The 26,507-nt window shown below is 38.0% G+C and overlaps 1 long non-coding RNA gene across 3 annotated transcripts; it reads right to left on the bottom strand.

Moving 5' to 3' along the window:
- Nucleotides 1-5,718: 5,718 nt before the first annotated feature.
- LOC137064131 (uncharacterized) lies at nt 5,719-26,136 on the bottom strand. Of its 3 annotated transcripts, none has more exons than XR_010901502.1 (5): nt 25,997-26,136; nt 24,131-24,293; nt 11,483-11,636; nt 9,129-9,161; nt 5,719-6,422 (listed from the first exon to the last, which is right to left on the bottom strand). It is a non-coding gene; the product is annotated as an uncharacterized lncRNA (long non-coding RNA). The 3 variants fall into 3 exon arrangements; XR_010901501.1 differs by lacking the exon at nt 5,719-6,422 and adding an exon at nt 7,556-8,395; XR_010901503.1 differs by lacking the exon at nt 5,719-6,422 and adding an exon at nt 7,556-7,788.
- Nucleotides 26,137-26,507: the final 371 nt, after the last annotated feature.

Raw genomic sequence — 26,507 nt, 5'->3', positions numbered from 1 at the left:
ATCAGGCATAACATGCAAATAATTATCAGCTTATCAGAAGATTGACCAGAATAAATCAGTGCACCCCTTCTGCTTTAAATAAAGCATTATTAACAAAAGTTACAGAACTGAATCTATTCTAGAACAGGTTCCCAGGCCTATCAGAGACAGCGAGACGACAGGACAGAGAGTGTGCGCTCTGTGCCAGAGGGTTGCGGCGTGTTCCGGAGCGTCTGGCGCTCAGAGACCTGCTCTATGAATCCTCTGAGGACATTGGTGCAAAGTCTGCCGCTGTCTGACTGTTCCCATGGCAACGGCCAGGTGAGCAGACAGGCTAGAGAACACGGCGGGAACATGTGACTCTCCCCACATGCTCAGACACACAGACAGACATGCATGCATACAGATCTGTCTCTCAAAAGTGTGTGTCAGTTACACACACTCTAAATCTCCGAACAAAAAACACCAAGCTGCCTCACAAAAGAAAAGCACACTCAGTCTAGATAACATAGTAAGCACAGACTACTACTGGCGCATGCATGTGCAAATGTCTTGTAATTTGAAATGTGCACACACAGCGTTTCTTTGACTGCTAACTAACAAAGGCGAGACGGCATTTCCTACATTAGCTTGGATGGAAAGACAGAGAGAGAGAGGGAAAGAGGAGAGGCGGGGACATCTGCCTGGGGACTGGAACTCAAGAGGTGTCATGAAGTCTGAACATCACGTTACGAACAGAACTCTGACGGCAAAGAGAGAGTGGGAGAAAGAGAAAGAGAGAGAGAGAACGAGGATAATTAGCTACTGTAAAAAAAAAAAGCAGTCCTTGGCTACTGTAATGAGTTCTTCCTCGCCTAGTGCTTCATTTAACAAAGGAGCCAAAGAATAGATATTTCTCCGGCTTGTCTCACGGCTTAGCAATATTACATTTACTAAACTATTATAAAGACAAAAACTAGATTTTCTGTTCAAGTCACCTTTATTTATTAAGCTCTTTATATTTACTTGTTTCCAAGCAGCTTTACAGTGATAACAGGCAAAAAATTATGCATTTCGGCTGTTGTTTAGCTTCAGTGTTAATGGAGTTCAGTTGTAAAGATCATCAATTATTAAATTAGTTAATTTTATCTATTAAGTAGTTCTGCAAAAAATGTCATCGTCCAGCTCTGTTCAGTTCTTATACAACAGTCAGAGCAATAATAATGTTGAATATTAACCATTAAAGGGGGGGTGAAATGCTGTTTCATGCATACTGATCTTTTTACACTGTTAAAGACTTGGAATCCCATACTAAACATAGACAAAGTTTCAAAAGTTAAGGTGGACGTTTGATGGGAGTATTTCTTTGTCAAAAATACTACTTCCGGTTAGTCATAAGTTTCGGCAAGTTTTTTGAGATCATGCGTCCCCTTTGACGTTAATGGGGGCGGAATTTCCTTGTATGGGCCTTACGGACAATTCTACCGGAAGCGCGTGAGAGAGAGGGAGAGAGCGAAAGTAACAGGCTACGCCCATCAAAGCGCTGGCTTGTAGGATGCGCTGAACAGGTGATGTGCACATAACAATGTCACCAAAAAAGTGCGTTTTTGGTTGCCAGACCAAGACAGTCCTGCACAGATTCCCCAAAAACCCCGCGTTAAGGCAACAGTGGATGTAATTTGCTTTTCCGGATCAGCAACTGAGTTGCGCGAATGTTTATATCTGTTCGCTGCATTTCGGTGCCGACTGTTTCATAAACAAGGCCCAGCTCGACACAGGATTTTCCGATCGCCTAATGCTGAAGGATGGAGCAGTCCCAACGTTAGAACCGCAGGCGGTGAGCGAAACTGCTTCAAATGTCTGTGTTTTTGCCTATGCTCATCAAGTAGCCCAAACATGATCACGTATAGTTAATTGATCAATGGAGCATGCGATGTGTAGTGCGTGTACATTTGTTTAGCTGGCCACTATATGTGTAACTTTATGTTTGTGTATTGTAAAAGCACTCCAAACAACAATACACAAAGAGGGGGGAAATATGTTGAACTAAATAAGCGCGCTTCTTCATTCAAATGCGCTACTATTCCGTGTCTTTCTATGTAAACACTAACGTTAACTAGCCTGCCGTGCAAAACCAGTCCGCTTACTGTCTACACAAACCATGCGTAAACACACACACACACGTGCACAACTGCACTTCCCACATGTACACCTTCAAAGACAAAAATACGACGATATAATTCAAGTATAAATATGTAAATAACACAAGCCGCGAAGCATATTATATAGTTAGTGTATAACTTGTACCACATAGAGACGTCCTGCTCTAGTCGTTTTTGCTGCTGCTCCTGTTCAACTGCAGCCTCTGGGTCTGATTCCGGATCATAGATGTATGGCTGTATCTGATTAAAAGCCATATTTTTATTTTGAATAAAGTTTTTTTCCCGCTGTTAGGGATGACACAGCTTTACGACGCACTCGACTCAACACAATAGCAGCAGCGAGCACACGTCATTATTTAGCTCCGCTCACACGACACGCCCCCACCCGCTCGGCTTTTTTCGGAAAGACTCGGAACAGCGCATCTTTCTTATATAATTATAAAAAAAATAAAGACTTTTCGGAGATATGCAGGATGCAATGCTACTCTATAGGTACTCAAGATTGACATGACACTGACTGAAACTGAGTGTTTCACCCCCCCTTTAACAGAAATCAGCTTCAAAACAAAAAGCTTTTCATATTATTAATCCATATTTAGTTTTTCATATTTTTCATATTTTTAATCCATATAGGAAGATATAGTAGCACACCTGTATATAACGTATAAGTATGTAACTGTTTCAAAAGGTGAAAACATTCACTGATACTCAAGAAGGCAACATGATGCATTAAGGTGTATATGAATATGGTGTACTCTTTACAGTATGTGGAAAAAAAATTTTTATTAACTTATAACTTTATTATTATTATTATTATGATTTAGTGCTGCCCTACAGTATTTACTGGTTTCCCAGAAAAACAAAATAAGTACACTTTTACCTGATTATCCAATTTAAAAAGCACCCCCGAATCCTAATGCATCACATTGCCTTCTTGAGCATCAGTGAATGTTTTCACCTTTTGTAATAGCTGTGTATTACAAAGTCCCTCAATTTTCTGTTGGTGTGAAAAGATGGCTCTTAAAATCATACAGTAACGGTTGGAAAGGGTTTAAATATAGAGAAGCAGCAAGAAAACCTAAGACTGTGGAAGAATCCTGCAAAGAATTACTTATGAACAATTATCACAAAACATAAAAACAGTCCACAATAGTATTGTTAACTAGGTAACAACACACAGTTCAAAGGTATGTAAACTTTTAAACTGGTTCATTTGTGTAAAATCGGCTATTATCTTGTCTTGTGTAAATATGTCATTTTAATGATCCCTTATTTTGTTAAAACTAACATCTTGCAAATTCTGCAAAGGTGTGTGTAAATGCTTTGTTTTCATAGTGTTTTTTTTCCCTGTTTTGCCTAGCTGAGTTCCTAGTTGGTTTCTCTGGCTGTTAATTAGTTTGCACACACCTGTTCAGTTTTATACTTGATTACACTCCCCAAGTATTTAAGCCCTGTGTTTTGTTCAGTTCTTGGTCCGGTATCGTCAATGTTAAAGCCTCAGTGAAGTTGAAAAGCACAGCATTATTGAAACGCACAGCCTTGAAATGCACAGCATTATTGAAACATTATTTAATGTGTTGACGTAATTTCCACTGAAACAGGAAGACAGACTGGGACATGTCGAATAGCTCCTCCCCTTTTTTTAAATAGCCAATAGCGTAAAGTTTATATCACAGCTCTGCCAGAGCCATTGAGCTTGGTAAAGCCTTGTTTTTTTCCTAATCTCCTCTATATCGGATTATAGCATATACAAAATATAGCATTCTGCAGAATTCAAATGGGTCCTATATGTTTTTTGGAAGTGGAGCATGATGTCATCAAAATCATTGATCCATGTTGGCGGAAGTGAGAGACTGTAAGTTTTGAATGCTTATGACTTCTAAATCTGTGACAAATATATACATTTACATTTATATAGGTAATTTATTTAGTATATATTCTGTATATTTATATAAATTGAATTAAAAACATTATATATTATAAAATGTTTTTTAAGCATAATTTCACAAGTTAAATATATTCTGAAGTACAATATATACAACTTAAGACAATGGAAAAATAATGCTGGTCAAATTTAGAGAACACTTTCAATACCTTCAAGCTTTGGTTGTTAATCTGGAACTTGGTGCTAATTTCCGTAATAATCTAGCAAAACATAATTTAATTTGAAGCAAACTTTCCAATTTTCACTGACTTTGCAAGATGGCAAGCCACTCTAAGGTTACTGAAACCAGGTTGTCCAGATGAAGGCCAAAGGGATGACCCTTTCAGCTATTGCAAAAGAAGTTGGTCATTCCAAAAATGTAATTTCTAGAATATTGAAGCTTTACAAAGACACTAATTCATTCAAGTACCCAAAAAGGTACACAAGACCAATGCACGAGAGGACAGGACAATGCGGAGACTTTCAATGTGGAATCGGTTCAACACTGCGGCTGGAATTACTCGCCAGTTCAGAGCTGAACACAGTAAGGATCTGTCTCGCCACACAATGTCTTGTCATTTAAGAGAATTCAGACTGAATGCTCACTCTGCAGTGACCAAGCCTCTCATCAGCAGAAAGAATCAAAAGGCTAGACTAACCTTTGCTGAGGAGCATGGTGTGTGTGAACAGAGGAGAACTGGTCCAAAGTTCATTTTAGTGATAAATGCAAGTTTAATTTATTTGTGTCTGATTGGAACCATTATATTTGGCATCAAACTGGGGAAAGATTGAACCCAAAGTGCCCAAAGAAGTCAGTGAAAGATGGAGGAGGAAGTGGCATGGTTTTGGGGATGTTTCTGCAGCAGGAGTTGGGCGTATTATACAGCTACATGGCAGGACCTCAGAACCGGTTTATGAGAACCTCCTTCAGCAACCTGTGGTTCCTTCACTGCGAGCATCTCCCAATCAGCCCGCAATTTGTATGCAAGACAATGCCCCCTATCACACTGCAAAACGGGTAAAGCAGTTCCTTGAAAGTGAGAACATTGAAATAATGAAATGGCCAGCCCAGAGTCTGATCTAAACCCCATTGAAATCTATGGCTCTATATATCTATGTAAAATCATTGTCGACAAAGTTATGGCTAAGAAACCCCCTACAGTTACCGAACTGTGGAAGAGACTGTAAGAAGAGGGAATCACGATCACACCGGAGCAATGAGTATCTAGTAATGTCCTGTGGCCGCAGATGTGCTGAGCTCATTCAAAGCAAGGGCCTCTATAATTTCTACTAATATATATATAATAATAATACACATAAGACACACATACAAGATCTGCATCCAGTCCATGATGAATCATAAATACAGATGAGATTGCAGTTACAGTTTATCGCTAAATGCACATTTATATTACATTTCATCGTCATCAAGTACTGCAGTAGACTTTTTTTTTCAGATTTGACAATTAAGATTCACACTAACCCCTCCGTACAGAATATGCATGTCAAATGTGCAAATAAATGCAAAGGCTCAATTCTGCTTGTAAGGTTTCATTAAACATAAAAGCGAGACAAACACTATGCAATGGAGTTCAGAATCATCCATCACTATATGAGCCCGTCAGCAAGTGTCATATTTTCGTAAGCTAGTGGCTCATGCGTGGCTATTTAATTCATAATGAATGATGTGCTGAATGTGTATCTCCACTCCCCATTATTTATTGATAGAATTCTCTTAGCGTCTGCTACCATAACTGGTATGAGAGGACGCCAGAGCACCAACCGAGGGGAAATGCACTTGCAGTAGCTCTAGGGTCAGAGAACATCACAACTCTCACTCTCGGCTTAGGTTTCAAAGACACATGTGGCTCAGGAAATCCCATCGGATCTGCTGTACAGCCACTTGAGAGCTCCTGCAGCTCGGCAGGGTGACTGTGGCTATTTCAAAGCCCAGGGCCAATTATTGGGCCGTGATGTAGAGACAAATTTCACCGAAGGCCACTGGAAGAAGGGGGCCGTCCACTTTTAGAGCTGCAGGCCGTGGTATATAAGGACATGTTTGCAAATACAGTCACCAGGGTACATTGGAAGGCTATTTTTAGAAGAACTTTAATAAGAGTCCCAAATTAGCATGGGGCAAAATATAACCCATAATATGATTCCCTCCAGATATGAGCATGAGCCCTAGTTATGACATCATGCAGGGCTCTAATAAAGACCCTGCCTTATAGAGAAAAGGGCATGATTTTGATGAATCTGCCATGATCATGAACAAATTTTTGTTCTGGATGATAAAAGTTCAGTTAGTAGTTCAATCAAAAATGAAAATTCTCTCATTTACTAATCCTCATGTCATTCCTACATGGCTTTCTATTTTTCTGTGGACCACAAAAGGAAGAAAAAATCTTAATTACATAGTGATCACTTTCAAGCTTTCAAGTTTGATAAAGTGGAAAAAAGTTAGAGAGTTTAATTCTCATGCTAAATATGGCCAAAGTTTTAAAAAACAAGTTGGATGTGTGTTCTTTGCCAAATACACTCCTTCAGGATTCGTGTAAGCTTCTAAAAGTTTTTTTCGAGTATGACGTCATAAAGGGCAGGATTCCTTGTATGGGCACTTCTCCCGGAATAGTGTGTGTACACATCAACCAGAGCAAGAGCACGGCCATCAGTGTGCTTCGTTCGGGATATGGAAGTCGTCGGCAGCGATACACGGCATGCCTCCAGGAGTTTTCGGAAAGAAGTTTTTTATAAATATGATAAAACTAAAGACTCTTCAGGGATATGAAGGATGCAATACTACTCTATAGGTACTCAAAATTAACATGAGATTGGCAGAAACTGCATGTGTCCCTTTTAATGTCTTTTAAACCCATTCACTTGCTTTGTGTGAGATGGAACAGACTGATTCGCTGATAGTCTTCTACTGAAGTGAAGTTGTAAACCGCTACAACCAAATTGTTGAACTAAGCTGACTTTGAGTCAGAGGTATAATCATTGAGTCAGTGAGTGGAAATTATCAATGAGACCAAATCATTAAGTCAGTGGGTTGAACTCAAATCAATGGGACTGAGTCAATGTGATCGAATCATTGAGTCAGTCGCTCATAAAATGTCACCGGACTCATTTTCTGGCCTAATCTTCACAGTACTTTAGACCAATCTGTGAGACTGAATCACTGAGTTACTAATATGAAATCAAGAATTGGATCACTGTGACTTGTGAAAAAATAATTAAGACTTATTTTGTAAACTGGATCAACCAATTCATTGAAGAAAAAAATGTACACTCTAAAAAATGCTGGGTTAAAAACAACCCAAGTTGGGTTGAAAATGGACAAATCCAGAAATTGTGTTGTTTGAATGGGTCCATTTTCAACCCAAGTTTGTCCACGAGTTTGTCCATTTTCAACCCAACTTGGGTTGTTTTTAACCCAGCATTTTTTTAGAGAGCATTCATAATGTGTACAACACTACTCATGAACGCACCAAAGTTTGATGGGGGTAAAAAATTAAGACAAATTTTAATTTGGGGGTAAATGTTTGGATGCAAGTTAGTCGGATGCAACCAGTCCAGGTTCACCCTGCTCACCTTCAGTCTACCCCAGTCATGTCTCATAAACTCAAAGGACAAATGTGACTCATCTGCCTCGCTGTCAGACTGATCTTCCCGTGTTGTTTAGATGCTGGAGGACATGCGCTCCTTTCGCTTCTGATTCCAGTGGACAGGAGTGACTGACCTTGTCTGTGGACACAGAACTGCTGTGTTTGTCAGTATTGAGGAACCTGTCACATCCATCTTCAGCTAATTGTCGCATTAGATTATTGATGGCAGGTATGAATGTGCCTTAACGACACAGGGTCTGCCAAAACAGCTCTCCATAAAGAAATCTATAGGCTCTGTCAATTCTGCATGCTGAGCGATTAAGCTAGCCTCACTCCCAGTCTAACTCCCCTCTGCTGTCCTGGAGCACATGAAGGGGAAAATTGCTTTCACAAGGTAGCAGTGAGTTTGGATCCCATCACATGGACCTCTTATTGGAATGTCAGCTTTGATGAATGGATCCAAATGAACATTCCCCACAATAGAGGCCATTCGTTGAGGAAGAGGATCGCTGCTGCTCTTGCTCTTGAGCAGCTGCTATCTGCTGATCCCTCTCACGGCGAGAAGTGGGGGAGGTGATGTGGGTCGGCATAAAAAAGCTCAGCTTGAGGTAATTTATACCACTCTGAATCATTAGAAACACTGGGACAAAGTGGGCTTCTAAAACCAAGCTCAAGGACGACCTTTACACTTCCTGCTTCCTGTTCGCTTGCTGATGCGTTTCAGATTCAGATGACTCCAAAGAGATCTCAAAATGGACACGATTAGAGAGGCCCACTTGGTTATTTAACAAGTTATTTTGAAACTATTTAGCATTCAAGGTCCACATGCAGGTATATTAGCTTGTGGTCAATAAAACGTTTTTAAAGTTTTTAAAATCTCAAAAGTCAGTTGCAAAAAAACTTGCAAAAAGTATTAAAAATTATATTGGCAATATTTTGTTCTCATGACCTTTATCAGGCATATTCCTGATGTGTAAAATAAATGTATTAATTTCTTTTAAAAACCTTTTAATTGACAATTACCATTAAACACCTGCAGGGAATAGATATGTGGTAGATGCCTGATAAAGGTCTTGAGACCAAAACTTCGGCAATCATTTTTAAATATTATTTGCAAGTATTGATAGTGTGTGGAATTTCTTTTGACTTTTTTTTTTTGTGACTTTTTTGGCCTTCTTTCCTACGCACATATCTGTTTCCTGCAGGTGTGCGATGGTAATTCAAAAAATGTATACATTTATTCAGCAAGTATGTAATGTTACAAAAGATTTCTACTTCAAAGAAGTAGAAGGCTGATAAATGTCATTTTAAAATATATTAAAATAGGAAGACAGTTATTTTAAACTGAATAAATATTTGACTATTACTTTTATTTACTGTATTTTTGATCAAATAAATTCAGAATTTGTGAGCATAAGAGAACCAGTACAATTTCTAAATTCTTCTGCCAATACAAAAAGTAATCTGTTATTTCCTTACCCTCATGTTGGTCCAAATCTGTACGACTTTATTCTGTGAAATACAAAAAGACACATTATTAATAATGTACTGTACTCTTTTACATGCAGTCACAGTAAATGGGGACTGAACTTAAAAAGTGCTGTTAGATAAATGGTCGGAACTGGCTTAATCAGGGTGGGAGTGAGTTGAACTTGAAAACTGGATCCTTGTTTGGTAAACTAATTCTTCAGACTGTTTTTGTGAACTGGATGAATCAAATCATAGACAATTTTGGTCTGTTTCTCACACAAAGCTATCAAAACACTTCAGAAGACTGACAACAGCGTACAACTTATGTGGACTACTTTTATGGTGCATTTTAGAGCTTGACAGCCCCACTCCTCATTAACTTTCATTATATTGAAGAGTTTAGCTAGGGATTTCTTTTGAAATTCTCTTTTTGAATTCCACAGAAGAAACAGTTGCATGGGTGTGGTATAGCCTGAGCATGAGTAAATGACAGAATTTTCATTTTTTGGTGAACCAGGACCCTTTTGGACCATGGTTGAGATTGAGAGTATAAGAGCTGGGAGCTGGAGCTTATAAAACGATCTAGATGAAGTTCTTTGTCTTATGCTTTTTTTAGACAAAGGCTGATGAAGACACAGCCGATCCAAATCAGATACCGCAGGCAGACCGTGTCGTACGCCAGAGTAGGATAAACATAAGCGCCTGAGTGTCTGCAGTATTTGTGGTGTGTACTCCCATGTTCTCTGCAGCGTTAATTGCTGCTGTTGTGCTATAAATAGAGCGCGCACATCCATGGCCAGGTTTCTTTGTCCCTCTCCTCTGGATTCAATATGCCGCAGCTATTTCTGTGAGTGCTGCACTCCAAAATAGCCGCTATTGAGCTCTAGTGGATCCCAGTGTGCTTGCCTGTAGTACTAAAAATAGCACCTGTCAGATATTTTCTCCTACATGCCGACTGCATTCAGATGAGCTAAAGGGTATTAATATCCACCAGCAGCATTGTCATATCCTGCAAATGATCACACATAATGTGGGTGGAGTGTTTTTTGGGAGTGTGCGTGACTTTTATGAATGTATGTGTGTGATGATGAGTGTAAGCTGACATCATCTGGCTCAGATGTCTCCTCTAGTTCGTTCTCAGTGACCTCCTGTTTGTAGCCCAGGAAACCATACTGAAATGATTGAAGTATCGCAAATGTACATATCGCAATATGCATATCGCAACGGCACGCAATATCTGAATGATTTTAATAGGCTACTTCAACACTGTGAAAAGTGTTAGTTTAGGTCGATGCATAGAGCAGAGAATAGACTGGGCACAAGACTATGGGACTTGCTTGACGTTAAAAATAATTATTAAAAGGCAATGATTTGTAGTCTCGCGCTGTCTGACACACACACACACACACACACACACACACACACACACACACACACACACACACACACACACACACACACACACACACACACACACACACACACACACACACACACACACAGAGAAAGTTTGCTAAAACACTGCTGGTCACTTTCAGAAGTTGTAGCGATGCTTTCTTTTCCCAGAAAGATTGTGAAACAAAAAATGGTTTAATTCTCAGTTTTTTAATATTTGTAAAAAATATATAATTTAAATAATTTTACACACTAATTGCAATATTGTATCGAACAGCGCATTATTTAACAAGATATTGCATATCACATTTTTGTTCAATATCGCACAGCCATATATACACACACACATATACACAGGGCCATTTCTAGCCTTTTCATGTCTTTCATTTCAAGATATATATATAGGTAATTTTTACATATTAAAAAACTACACTATTCCTCTTAAAGTCAACATGAAATGGTGTTTGCAACCCATTTTATATCTATAATGTGACATTTCTGATTGAAACAGGACATTTAAAAACATACAGAATGCCTGGGTGAATTGTTCATGATAAGATCTACAATATGGATTTAGAAAATATAGTGAACAGGCCACATTTTTATTTAATTGTTCATATGAATGAGTTTTATATACAAAATATCTGAATTACTGTAACACAGGTATAATGATAAGATGTGTGGTTGGAAAGTTTGTAAATACATGTGACAACTGCTCTCTCTGGCTCAGCGGGAGCGCCAACACAGATTTGAATGTTCCCCTGTGATCGTACTTTTCAAAGGTCTTATAGAGAGGTAAATAATTGACATTTAGGAATAAGATCTCGTAGGTGTTTGAATCGAGATTTGCAATCTTTTAACAATACAATATTTTGTTATTCATCCAACAGCTGCAAGTATCTCTTCTGTTCCTGTGCATAAATAAAATAGGGCTGAAAAATGGCGTGCTAATGGATAAACCCACTTACATCTAGTTGTTGTATTGGCGGAGCTGCATGTTGTGTGCAACTCCCCCTGAGCTCCTGTGTCTGTCCCCTCTGACTCTAGCCATTAATCAAACTCCCTGCAGTCAGACCTGCATAATGCAAACCAGAGCTGACGACATGTGCAGCCCCCCGGCTCCTACCCACAGGAGAGAAGAAGAAGAGAGGAGAAAAGAAAAAGGGAGACAAATGTAAAAACAAACAACACATCAATAATTTTAATTTCAATGACATGAATCTGTCACAGTGGGATTTAATCAGTTATTTGTTGTATGGCATTATGCACAAATTATTTTCCAGGAAAAATGTCCCATTTAACTACACTATCCCTCTTAAAGTCAACATGAAATGGTGTTCGCAACCCATTTTTGGTGACATTTCTGATTAAAAAGGGTGATTTTAAAAAAATATACAGAATGCCCAGATGAATTGTTGATAAGATCTACAACATACATTTATAAAATATAGTGAATAGGGTAAATTTTTATTTCATGCTGACTTTAAAATATTTACTGTGTGGTTGACTCAACCTGATCATGATTAATTTAAGGGGTTTAAAACTATTTGATTCATCTAAAAGGTCTAAAATACTTTTTTATACTGTCACTGTGTGAGAAAAAAAATTATATTTAATTTTTACTAATGTATGCATCTATAATGTAATGACAGAGTGATATATAAATAATTAATTGTGATTAACCTCTGGATTTTCAAATAGCATTTAGAAAGCAGAATAAAACTTTTTAACAGCATTCTACATTTTTACACTTTTTTTCTCTGCTGACCCCCAATATGTCCCCAGACCCTTGTCAATCAATCAATCAATCTTCATTTTTATAGCGCTTTTACAATGATGATTGTTTCATAGCATCTTCACGGTGTTAAAGAGGACAATATTGCAACAAAATTTTATTTGGCTGTACAGGCGTTCTGAGAAAACAGTGATATTATCAGCTTATTTTAATTTAACATATAGCGACAATATTGCAGATCAGTATTATAGTTTATAGAATTAAATAATAGGTTAATAACCTAATTAATTAATTTTATTTAGTTTAATAAATTAGATCATAATTTGTGTCATTTTTTGTAATTTTAGTGTAACTTGTAATTCAATGTTACTCATAATAGAAGTGTGAATGTTTCCATGACTGATAATGATATCTGTTTGCATGCACAAGCACAAAAATAACCATAAAACTTTCAAATGACTATTTAGGAGTTAGGACTTGATTGTAGGTTAGTATAACACCTCATCCTGACCGCAGCTATCATTTGGCCAACTGACTCTCTGTCTTAAACCTAATATAGACTCTACTGTATTGGTGCCTGCCAATCTGTCCCATAAACTATCCTTCCCCATTAATAGAACCACCTTGCAAATACAGCCTGCATGGCATATTTGCTAGCTATATATGGCACAAAATGGACAAAAGAACAACTAAGATAGATCTAATACCCACGGGCAAAATTTAGCAATTTATATTGTGACACATCAATCCCTCTTTACTTTCAAACCAGTCTGGAAACACACTGCATTACTGACACATGATTATGGAATATAGGAAGATGTTGGTATGTTTTTAGTATGGTAAATTGGTGATAGATGCCCTTAGAAGGGGCAGGGGGAGATACTGCCCCCTACAGGAAGTCATTGGGAACAGGATCTGTTTATGAAGCACATGCCACAGAGGAAAGGTAATCTCACCACTACATCGAGCACACACACAAACACCTGATAACATCATGAAAACCTTCTGTCTGTCTCCGAAAGAAGTGCATGCTTAAGATGAAGTGAAGATAAGCTATCAGCTCTGAAACAAATTTAAGAACAATTACACAGACAGAATAAAGACACCAGAGTAATACCACATTGGCAAATATTATGAACTGATCCGTGAAATTGTATAACAAGCTGTTTAAAGGAAAAGTACAACAAGCAGCCGTTCATGTAATAGAAATACAGTAAATACCACCACATGGGATCTTGGGTTGGTAATACATGTTAAGCTCAACAGCATTTGTGCCGAGTGTTATTTTAGTATTAATTCATATTTTTAATTAGCTTTCATTTCTATATTTTTTCATACTTATTTTTGCCTTCAATTTATTATGTTTTAGTTTTAGTAATCTAAGTACTTCAACTTATTTTATTTCCATTTTAGTTTTACTTAAACTTACTTTATTTCAGTTAGTTGCCAACACAACATTTCTCATCGTTTTCATCTAAAATCTATATTTAATGTCAGCTTAATTTCAAATCAACAAAAAATATTTTTAATAGTTTTATGGCATAATACGGATGACCACAAAAAGTTATTTTGACTCATTTTCACATGTGATACTTATTATATTATTATGATATTATTTTGTTCAAACTTGTGTATTATATACATCCTTAATTTTCTTTTGGTATCGTGGCAAAAAAAATTGTCAAATTGGACATTTTCATACAGATAAAATTACCAAGACATTTTCACATTCTTGTTGCTTTACTTTTAAAATTATGAGTATATTAATTTACTGACAATGTCACTTCCAAGTACCTCACTGTCTTTTTGGGTCTTTGCAAGGTACTACATTAAAATTAATTTTCATGGTTAATATAATATACTCCTATAGACACGAAGACATAAATGTTTATTATTATTATTATTAGAGCTCTTTTAATTCTGTTTGCATAATTGATAATTACTTTCCTGTTTATTACAAGCTGCTTTGAAACAATAAGCATTATATAAAGAAATATCAAAATAAATATCAAAGATAACAGCTATAGGGTTATTATATGGTCATAGATTCAACAGTATAGCTTTGAGCTATAACGCCATATTGACATTCCTGTTGTGGGTCACGCACACATAGATCTGAAGTTATAATCTAGAAAATCTAGAATAGATGCTGTGTAATATCATCACCCATCTATAAGACTGCTGCTCAGTGGCTTTCCTTTCATACAATCACAAACCATGAAGAACTGACAAACATGCAGAACACACCAAGTATGCACACACTTACACATACATACACACAAGCCCAGCAGGGAAGCAATAGGCTCTTCTTGTAGCCGATACTGTATCAGTGCTCAAAGCCTGTGAGTAGCTCCCTCTCGTCTGGGCTATTCTGCCTAATCCCATCACAAGACAAATCCCCTTTAGCCAAACACACACACAAATGCACCAAAGTCCATTAACACAGATAACAGGTTTGCACAACTGAAACCAACTCAGTCAGACAGTTGTGGCTGCACCAAAATATTGTAGGCTATATCACATATGATTCTTGTTTTATTTGGCGTCTGTTAGAGAAGCGGAGAAGATGGATTGGACGATGGTGAATGGGGGAGGAGGATGAACAGAGTAGCCGGTGAAGCTGAATGGTTTTGCTCTCCAGGATCAGAGGCTAGTGGGGCCTCTTCGTCTCCTCCTCCTCTGCTCCAGCACTGACATGACGCCGCAGGGGTCACCAGGGCTTTTCTGGGAGCGGAATGTACCACAAAAACAATCCCTGTTACACCCTCACCAACCAGAGAGGACATGGATGATACTAATCCAAAATCACAAACCAACTAATGCGATTTATGGCAGAACTGACCATCGACCCAATCCTCTTAAATGTATGCCAAGGATGCTACCAAATATCGAAACTGAAGGAGGACAAGTGTTTAAAGTGCCCGTATTATTACCCTTCAATATAATAAAAAGTATGCAAAGTTTTAAAGGTCAAAGTGCACAACAAATATTGTCTCCCAAAAGAAAGAACCAATTCTGAACTAGGGTTGGGCCGATAGACGATGCCATCACCGATTATTTATAAGTCATTATTTAGCTTTTTTGTGCACAAAAACTATTCCCGTCGCTTCATACAATTATTGTAGAACCACTGTAGTGAGATGGACTTTGTAACAATGTCTTTAGTGCCTTTTATGGGGGTCTTAAGAGAGGAAATGTCATTGCTGCCTATGGACATTTCTGAACCATTGGATTTCAACAAAAATATCTTAACTTGTTTTCCGAAGATGAATGGAGGTAGCCTGGATGCCAGCCGAACTCAGCCCTGCCCACAACATTTTAACTCGGGCAGTTCGGTCTGGACTCGATCCATAGAGGAGTTATGCCCGAACAGAAACTGTTCGGACCAATGAAATCATCAGGGTGGGCTTTAGACGATGACGGACAGATGATAACATAATCATCCACGTCATCAAAGGCACTTGGTTTATATTTGTTCAAATCCTAAACGGAGAGCTTGTTTGTATATGCATTCGCCTTCACTATTTCTCTCTGAAATGATGATCATGTTGCTAAGTACTCTGTGTATCCTTAAATTCTTTTTTTTACAACACCGGCAAAGATTGCAGTTGAGCTCTGTTGACATTTGACAACTTACGTAATGCGTCGCTCCGTTGCTTTGATTGGTTGTAGGCCTATCCAATTGACTATTTACCTTGTTTCGGTTGAAAGGCCCCATAATCACAGCCCGATGGAGGAGTATTACAGACCTGCAAACTCCTCAGAGTAAAAAAGGTGACAGTGAATAAGTGTCATTTATTTCTGTGATCAAAGCTGAATTTATCATCATCACTCCAGTCTTCAGTGTCACTAATCATTCTCATATTAGGATTTAATGCTCAACAAACATTTATGATTATCATCAGTGTTGAAAACAGTTTTGCTGCTCATAGTGCTGCTTCATTTTTGCAGAAACCACCATACCATTCAAACATTTGTGGTAAAATTAAAAAGAGAGAAATTAATACTTTTGTTGATCCGACACAGGCTACATTACATTGATCACAAGTGATATTTTTAATATTACAAAAGATAATTTATTTAAAAAATGCTGTGCATTGAACTCTCTCATCAAAGAATCCTGAAAAATAAAATGTATCATGGTTTCCACAACATTTTTAAGCAGCACAACTGTTTTCAACACAGATAATAATCAAAATTGTTTCTTGATTATGAAATCCTCATATGAGAATGATTAGTGAAGGATCATGTGACACTGAAGACTGGAGTAATGATGCTGAAAATACAGCTTTGATCACAGGAATAAATTATACTTTACTATATTCACATAGAAAAGGCTGTTTTCATTTGTAATGGTATTTCACAATATTACTGTTTTAACTATTTTTGAATAAATAAATGCAGCTTTGTAGAGCAGAAGATAAACATTTAAAAAGCTGTCAGTTAGCACTGCATTATTCATATATGATAAGCCTATAGGCCTACTTTATTTTCAATAAATAGCCTACATTGAGATGGATTGAAAAACACACAAAGCATATATTGTCGCAATCGTCTGATCGTTGTCGTCACGTTTCATCACTCATAACGATTGTTTTCCTTCAGCTGCAGCTCCAGCGTGACAAAGTTTCTACGAATCCGCTTTTGGACTTTCTGTGAGAGCGCCCTCCTCATATTTAGATACGAATAAAATGACAGGTCATGCATAGATTATTTTTTGTCTCAATTAAAATCTTGATGTTTTCACATTGGTTTCTATGTATAAATCATGGTATAAATACACTTGCCCGTGACCTCAAGAAGCGCGCAATCAACCGAGGTAGAGAAAGCTGTCTTTAGCGTCCCTGTTAACTTGCCCGCCCTCGAACAGGTAACGCCGGTTCGAATCCCGCTCTGAGCAGGTCGACTAAGATCGGGGAGACCCAGTTAAAGTGCGGGGGATGAAAATACACTTTATTAAAAGTGCGGGGGATACGGCCGTATAATCTACAGCCATGCTTGAATTGAACACTAAGCTTGCTTCCTTCCATCCGTCAGACTCGCGTGGTAGCCAGGCCCATGGCCAGGCCTCTCATTCAATGGCGAGCTCAGTTGACGCTGTGTGTTTCAAGATTCTGACGCAAGTGAGCTAAGATTCCGTTTGGCCCAAACAAATGTCAGTTATAAGAATTATCCAATAATGTTTTACATGTCTAGTCTAGTAGTTGTTCAGATATGGTAATGGGTGTTTCGTTTCTGACACACATTGTAAGCGGTAGACCAATCACAACAGACGAGGCCATCTGACCAATCTGAGATGAGAAGGCTATCGAACGGTTTCAGACACTTTTTTTAATGATAGCCCTAAAATAGCATTTTAAGAATTTGCATACATTTAATAATTGTTAAACCCATACTGACTGACTATTCTGAGTATGAGGATGTGTATCTTAGGAGACAACTGTGAACTTGAAAAACATATTCCTATGATGATAAAGCTGAATTTTCAACATTCTGCTTTCAATGTTACATGATTCTTCAGAAATCATTGAATATGCTGATTTGGTTCTCATGAAACATTTCTTACAACTGTTGTGCTGCTTAATATTTTGTGGAAATCGTGATACTTTTTTCTTCAGGATTTGTTGATGAATAGAAAGTTCAAAAGAACAGCTTTTACTTGAAACAGAAATCTGTTGTAACATTAGACAATGTTTGTCACCTTTGATCAATTCAATGCATCATTGTTGAATAAAAAGTAGAAAAAAAGGGAAAAAAATATTTCAATATTAAAATAAAAGTTAACTTTTAAATTTCAGAAGGGTTTTAGATCAAAAGGGGTTTGGGTTGAAAAAATTGGGAATCCCTTGTCTAGGAGAAATAAGAGAGATATTGAAGAGGGTTCATCTTTGAGTATTTGTTCTCCGATTCAGTTTCTTCCCCACTGCTGTTCTGAGTCTCAAATCCTGACAGTTTAACAGTTCAATCCGTTTGCATATTCCTGAGGTGTTAATGTATTACCAGAGAGAATTAACAGATGCCCAGCAGTCAAATAAAAACATGTCCAATAAAATCTGCACACTGTGCGGCTGCTAACGCTCACACGCACACACTTGAACGGAAGGAGCAGTGAGGCATGTTGATTTGACGTAGCACTGCTTTGTGCTGACAGCAGGAGAACACAGAGGAAACACTGAGTACACATTGTGCACACAGAGGAAACCTGATATTCCTGTTCCCAGCAGAGGACAGGCACCACAGCCACACATAGAACACTGTGAACACTCGCAAATTCACTCACCGCTCACACAAATAAACACAACATACACCTTTCTTACCTGGTGTTACTTGGGTGTTTCTCAAATCAAATATGTAAAGCATACAGGATGTACCCTAATGATATTATGACTATTATGGATTATATCAATATATGGATATCAATGTTCCATTTATTCTTTTTATATATTATATATTTTAACATATTAATTTATTGATTGATTTATTATAAGTTTTGTAACAATTTCTCTCAAAATGTTCAAAAAAGGTAATTTTAACGTGATCATGTGATCAAGTTGTCTCATCTTAAAGGTAGTTTTCTCTTGGTCTAAAGGTAACAGTCATTAGCCCTCATTTATCAATCTTGTGTAGAAACGGGCGTATATGTTGGCGTATGATTATGCTTACACTCCTCTCACCGCCTGATTTATGAACCTGTGCGCACCTCTGCAATCCAGGTGTACGCAATACTTGCCCTTGACAAATGCCACGGCTGAGAACGATCGTCATTAGAATAAAACGCCCCTATATATTCAAGTCTCCGCCTCCCCCACGCCCTCATTTTACGCCATGGACACGGAAGACGGCAAAGAAGCGAAACTTCTCCAATGTGGAGATCAGGCGCGTCTCAATCATCTCACTAGTCCACTAGTCAGGGCACTGATTAGGACATAAGTCAATGGGCTGACTCCCTGATCAGTGCCCTGACTAGTGGACTAGTGAGATGATTTAATAGTGTGCCCATCAAGACGCAAAATTGTTTTATTTGAGAGTTTAAAGAGTGGGAATAAAGGCACCCACAAAAACTAAATGTGGACCTAAATTAAGAATAGGCTACTGTTAATAGTGTGGGGGTTGAGAAGCGCACTCCAGCGGTTTAAATAGCTGTTTGGAGGAGAAATTATCACAATGCATTATTTTACAGAACATGTTTTGAAACAATTAGCATTTAATTTCGTATCACGGCACATGTAGGCTATCGGGGGTACGATAGTGATGATGATGTGATATCGAGTATATTCATTCACATTAATAATTGCATGACAATTTGTAAGATTCTTATACTTATTTTTATGATTTTTATTATTAATAACGCTTATTGTTATTTAGAAGAAGAATGTCGTTATTATTTATTTTATTATTATTATTATTATTATTATTATTTAAAAGAAGAAGAATGTCATTTTTATTATTTTGTCAGTCTGAATTATTTTCAGTCCCAGTCCGTGCGCAGCTGCCGGGCCAGGTGGGCATGAACCGTCAGGTAAAGCGCACAGGCTCGCGACTGGAGGAATACATGCCAACAAATCAAATGCTTGGTATCACACAAATTAAACATTGAAGTCAGAAGTTTATAATTACTATGTTGTTGTTGTTGTTTTTACAGTGGGTCATAATATAGCATATCTTGTCAGTGCGTTTTGTGGTGTTAGGAATTGTTTTTCTGTGCATTTTCACACTAACTCAAAACATGCGTACACCACCTCCTGAGCTGGCGTAGGATTTGAGCGTGCCGTACGCCAACGTCCATACTGATAAATCTCAAAGTCACCTTAGGGTTGGGTGTACGCAAGGTGTACGCTGGAAATTTGGTGTACGCACTTTTGATAAATGAGGGCCATTGAGTGCAATACATATATTGCTGCATCCAGGATGACTACATTTATTTAGACTTTAATTAGGCACTAATGCTGCCTTAATGTGCTATCGTAACTATCGTAATTATCATAAATACAAATTTCCTAGGTAAAAATTGCACATGAACGCCCTCCCATTTCAACATTTTAATGGGATGAGCTCATAAACACGACTTCAGAAATGGGAATTATCAAATTTCCGATAGCATATGAAGGCGGCATAACTCAGGGGTGGGCACATCCAGTCCTGGGAGGGGCCACTTTCCTGCAGAGTTAAGCTCCAACCCTAATCAAACACCTGAACCAGCAAATCAATGTCTTCAGGATTTCTAGAAGTGCTACAGGCAGATGAGTTTTACCAGGCTTGGAGCTAAACTCTGCAGGACAGTGGCTCTCCAGGACTTGAAGTGCCCGCCCCTGCACTAACTAAAGCAGAAATAGCTCTGTCACTCAACGCTGGACCAATTGCACATCAGCGTCTGATATTTAAGAAGGAGGCAACAACTTTATTACCATAAACACTATAGAGACATGTGGTTAATTTCATTACCAGCCATCTCAAGGGACCATGACATTTAAATGCTCATAGAATACTGTTTTTGTTTTCTTTCTCATGACCAAAGTCACGATTACAATAATAAATAAATAAAATAAAGTTGAGAAACTTAAGTTGTGATAAGAAAACGAATGCACAGCCTCTTATATAATATCCGTAGAACATTATACTCAGGCATACATCAATAACAGCATGTTTGCAAGAAAAAGTGTGATAGAGCAGTTTAATATGAAATGCTTCTATTACTCATAAGCATGCAGGTTTGAAACCCATTCACTTTGAGTTCAGACTGAGCATTTGACAGTCATGCAGCACAATGTGCAAACAGCTCTCATCGGCAACAACAATCCCAGAGTGTTTCTAGGAAACGGTCACTCTATTGAGCCTTTGCAAAGCAGCTTACAGCCACAGTCCGGTCCACGGCCGGCACACGTGTGAAACGTGCACTCTCACGCAAACTCATGCATGCACACTCGTAGGCCTGGCCTAGACTAACTCTCTCAGAGCCACAGAGGCAGGAGGAGGAGCGTCAGCCGGAGTGGATTGGTTCCCATGCACGGAGGGGGGAGTGTGTGTGTGTGTGCGTGAGTGCGAGTGTGTGTGTACGCAGCGCCCTCCCAGTCAGATGAACTTCAGCACGTTTACTGGAGCAGGACACCTGCGTCCTAACAGCTGAGAAGCACATTGTTCTACCGGTTTTGTCAGGATCGTCATTGCACTAATGTACACCGTATACTGTCTGTCCTAGTCATTATTATAAAATGACTTTCAAAACAGCATATATTATATAAAATTCAAGCAACAGGCAAACATCCTCCTGTAAGATCTTCCATCTTGGAAAACTGCAATTATAACCAATAATTGGTCGATATTTTGAGTTACCTGCCAGCTTGTAGCCAATTTTCTATTTGGAAAGAAAATAAAATATTTTAGTGAATAAAAAAATTGTGTAAAAAAAAAAAAAAAATCTAAATAATGTTGTTGTTTTTTTGTTTTGTTTTTATTGTGTGTGTGTGTGTGTTTGTGTTTGTGTTTGTGTTTGTGTTTGTGTGTGTGTGTGTGTGTGTGTGTGTGTGTGTGTGTGTGTGTGTGTGTGTTTTCCTCCCCCAATGTAATATAAACCTGAGATCACCTACATTGTGGGGACCAGCCAGCAGTCCCAACAATGTAAATGGTTTTATAAATTATATTAAATTATTTTTTTTTAAATGTAAAAATGCAGAATGTTTCCTGTGATGGGTAGGTTTAGGGGCAGGGGCAGTGTAGGGGGATAGAAAATACGGTTTGTACAGTATAAAAACCATTAGGCCTATGGAATGTCCCCACATTTCACAAAAACAAACGTGTGTGTGGTGTAAATGCATGATTTAATAAATGCGGATGATGAATCTACCTGGTGTTACACACTTTCTTCAGCATCAGTTCTCAATGTTCAACAAGTGATCTGAGCTTCACACTACAATTATCATCAGCAGCAGCAGCAGCAGCACTGCCAGGTGAATCAGTGTTATGTCTCATCTGAGGAATATTTTTTGTGGCATGAACGCATCATTTAATGATGTAATGCTTAAGTCGTATCTATTGTAGTTACAGCCATCATCACCCACATGATCTATGACCCACCTGAATACGAAAATAAATATCATATTTTATTATAGCACTAAGCCCACACTGCTTGACCTCATCCAAATATAGAAATGATTGCAGCCTGTGTCATTATCTTAATCATCTTCATGATTATCACCGTCACCAGAATAAAAGCACACAGCATGTACTCGGTCATTCTGTTAGCATCACTGGGAGAAATTCAAAGCTGTCATCATCAAGCTCTGCGTTTTCTTAGTATATCTGACTATCGCAGGGGCCAAACAACACAGTGTAATGTCCCTACACTGATCCGGACTTGGTAGCAAGTAATTTACTTTCATCAGGCGCTCAACTTGTTCTGTGCCAGGACTTGTGCGAGTCCGTCCCGGGCACAGCTGAGGGCAAAAGCTCCGAGATCAGTTGAGAAATGAACCCACAGGAGCGGTGAGTCAGATCTGAGTCAAGCCCTGCTCCCCACACAGTCACGATGCTGCTGATAATATCAGACTTGCCAGCTGACCTTCTGAGGGTGGGATACAAGGTCTGCTATGACAGGTCCTACTAGGGTGTTTCATCAACTATGGGCACTTTTGGTCCTTAGAATTTAGAATTTAAGGGATTCTTAAACTGTAGAAATTAAACTCACTAATTATTTCAGTTTGGCCCCTAACAAGTAGATATGTGTCACAGGAAAATTCAATAATTGTATTGTTTGTTTTTCCCCAATCTGAACCATCATGAACATATTTATTTCCACAACATTTCATTCAGTGGGGTGGAAATTACATTTTCAGTATAAAAATGCAATCTTTTTATGCATTTTATAAATATACACAAAAGGAAAATAGTATTTAAGCTTTTTGCATAATTTGACAAAATAATCCATGCACAATAAAAAAATACAGCATATTTTACATAAAAAAGTGTATTTTTTATGTATCGTTAATATTTTTTTTGTAATTTCCTATAAATTTTATTTTTTTACAGATTACAAACATATGCATGTAATTTTAATCATATATCTTATAAAATACATAGTACATTAAAGGTGCACTATGTAGTATTTTTGCAGTAAAATATTCAAAAACCACTAGGCCAGTGTTATATATTTTGTTTAGTTGAGTACTTACAATATCCCAAATATTTCAAATGTTTCGAGAGAGAGAGAGAGAGAGAGAGAGAGAGAGAGAGAGAGAGAGAGAGAGAGAGAGAGAGAGAGAGAGAGAGAGAGAGAGAGAGAGAGAGAGAGAGAGAGTGAGAGAGTGTAAGGGAAAATGAGAGTAATACAGGAATTTTAAGAATCTGACTTGTTTGTGTCGTAAATACGCTTTTGCGCCAAGAATTCAGGGAATCAGGCAAAAGGCAACCGGAGTGGAGACTGAGATCTGCCCACAAAGCTGAGATCAGTTGTGTTTTGAGCAGCTGCCCTGTGCTTGACCCCAGAGGTTCACATGCTGTAAACTGGACAGGACAATGGGAGGACTTCATTAAAGCAATTCACATTGTTGTCCTTGAGTTGAGGCAAACTGAGAAGCACAACTGTAATAGCAAGACCTTGCGTGTGTGAAGAAAGTGATATACAATGAAATATGAAGTAATGCTGCCTTCACATACTATCGGAAATTTGATTATTCTGACTTCTGAAGTCATTATTATGAGATCATTGCATTCAAGTTTAGAAATTTCAGAGCGTTCATGTGCAATTTTTACCTAGTAGCCTCCTATTTACGATAAGTCTGAGACTACGTGAAGCAGCATAACAGTTGACTAAGAGTGCAAGTTTAGGTCAGTAAAAATGTGTGTGTATGCGAGTATAAAGATGCACTGTAAGCACAGGATTACTCACTGTGCTCTGGGCTGCAGCTGGGACTGCTCCACTTCACTGCTTTGGTTGTCGCGGCAACTCAGTGCACGGCACGGGCACGCAGAGGGCACAATGCCAGGTAAAAGGGGGATGTTGGCATCGGCCTGTGGTTCTTCCAGCTGGCGCTGCCAGGAACTCCGATACCCTGCACGGCAGAGCCAACTTTATTCAAACACCATCTTACACTTGCGCTAAATCTGCATAGATGTCATTACAGTACTTGTTTGATAATTATATTTCGTACTGCAATTCTTTGAACTTTGTTTTAAACTCTACGTATTAACTAACTTGCCACTGTTTAAATGTGAACACCTCCGATTTATTTACATGCAGTATTTCATAAGGGGTTTTTTGGTATTAGAGGTGGTTTGATATCAGCTGGTCAGACTGGTCAATTGGAGGGCTTTAGCTCATTTCAACCAGTCAGGCTGACCAGTTAAACTAACCAGGATGGGAGACCAGCTTAAACAAGCCATAGACCAGCAAACTATATTGGTATGGTTTAAACTGCTAGCTCAGGGTAAGTTAGCAACAGTATTCCCTAAAGAAAGCTCAAGTCTAGCTTATTTTGCCACAAATAATGTTTCGCTGCTAGATGTTGCTTATTCAAAACAAAGATATAGCTTGATGACACCTTGATTTCGTGAAGCTTTTATTATACCGCAGACGACCGCTTCCATTTTTTCCAGGTCATGCGTGTGTATAATGCAGCACTTTTTAATCATATTTGATACATTAGTTGAGTATGTTGATAGTTGTTATAATTCTACTCTGTTTGTTTTCTCGGCGGCTACTATGAGACACTTGTTGCACACTGCCGTGAGCTAGATCTATATTAGGCATGGTAAAACATGGTACTCGCTGTAAATCAAGACGACGAGATTTAAACAATAAGACTAACTGTGTTGAGCTATATAACAATGATTCATTTTCTGTCGATGAATTTATCCAAACAGTTGCTTACCTGTCTAATAAAACACATATTAAAGCATATTTGGTGTTTCCATGGTTTCTACAAAAAAAAACCAGAAATCGAGGGTAATGAGGTATGATGTCATTGATAGGTGACGCACAGACACAGTCCATGTCCTGGTTAAAATAGCTATTTCTCTGGATTTAAACATTTGTGGAAACATTTGAGATAATGTAAGTACACAAGTCAACAAAATATATAACATCATTCTAGTAGTGGTTTTTGGATATTTTAATAAAACAAATCTTACATATTGTGCCTTTAAAATATGCTTTACTTTACGCATTTTGGTAACATATTTAGCTATTAGAGTATGTAGCAAATTAACAAAACATTCCATAGAAAAGCAAGCAAAAACCAGCCACGATTCAATAAAGAAGAAAGTCTGCTTATCGTGTTACCACAGTGGTCTTGATTTATGGAGCAATCTGCATGACTGAACAACAGCTCTTTGTCCCTGCGCTGAGTTTCTAATGTTCAACCTGATTTATCCTGACAACGACTCTCTCCTGCCCTCTATTGCTCGTTTCGAAATATTACAACGATAAAACAGATCCGTGGCCCAGTTTTCATGACCTTGTATTAAAAAATATTGTTTTCCAAAATGTTGACTGTTGACAATGCGCGGAAAAATGTGTCACATTATTTTCCCCAGATGAAAAAATTAATAATAAAGATAGACATGAACAAAAAGATAAAATTAGCATCTAGTTAGGCTATCTAATTAATTTGTGTTGCTAACTTTGCGTATCAAGTACTTCAAGCACATTAACTGTTTAATTTGAAAGCCCTACTTGCTTATTAAACCTGTGGAGAAGAATGCTAATGGTTAGATTTGAACTTGTCGACCTTAAACGTCTGTTTAAATGGTTCACCTTGCCGTCCAAAATGGGATAAGAAATCCAGTTACATGAAAGCTGCACATAACAGTTTATGAAACCTCAGTCTCACGAAGGAAGCACGCGGTTTGACCTCGCCGAACAGGTGACTAGTTAGCTGCCTGCGGTCCACAAGGGGGCCTCAGTTAACTTCCTGTGAATCAACACATTTTATTGTATTTTTTATGTTATTGTATAATAAAACACCGTTATTATTCTCCTGAGTGCCACTGTCCTCCATTATATTTTAGTGAATTTATTCTTACACACTAGGCTGCATGTCACAGTTTTAATGTCTAATCTTTTCAGGGATACTACCATTTGTTTTTCGGTTTCACCACAAGTCGTTGGTCTTTAAAAATTACTGAAGTATCAAATTTAGCACTCTTATGGAAATATGATAATATTTTGTACTTCACCAGGACAACTCCTTGGTCTTTAAAAATTATTGAATGATCAAATTTAGCACTCTTATGGAAATATAATAATATTTTCTAATCATCATTTA

The sequence above is a fragment of the Pseudorasbora parva genome, chromosome 24 (assembly GCF_024679245.1).
Source record: "Pseudorasbora parva isolate DD20220531a chromosome 24, ASM2467924v1, whole genome shotgun sequence".
Classification (NCBI taxonomy): domain Eukaryota; kingdom Metazoa; phylum Chordata; class Actinopteri; order Cypriniformes; family Gobionidae; genus Pseudorasbora; species Pseudorasbora parva.
The sequence above is the reverse complement of the archived record's forward strand: the minus strand, read 5'-3'. Positions and strand labels throughout refer to the sequence as shown.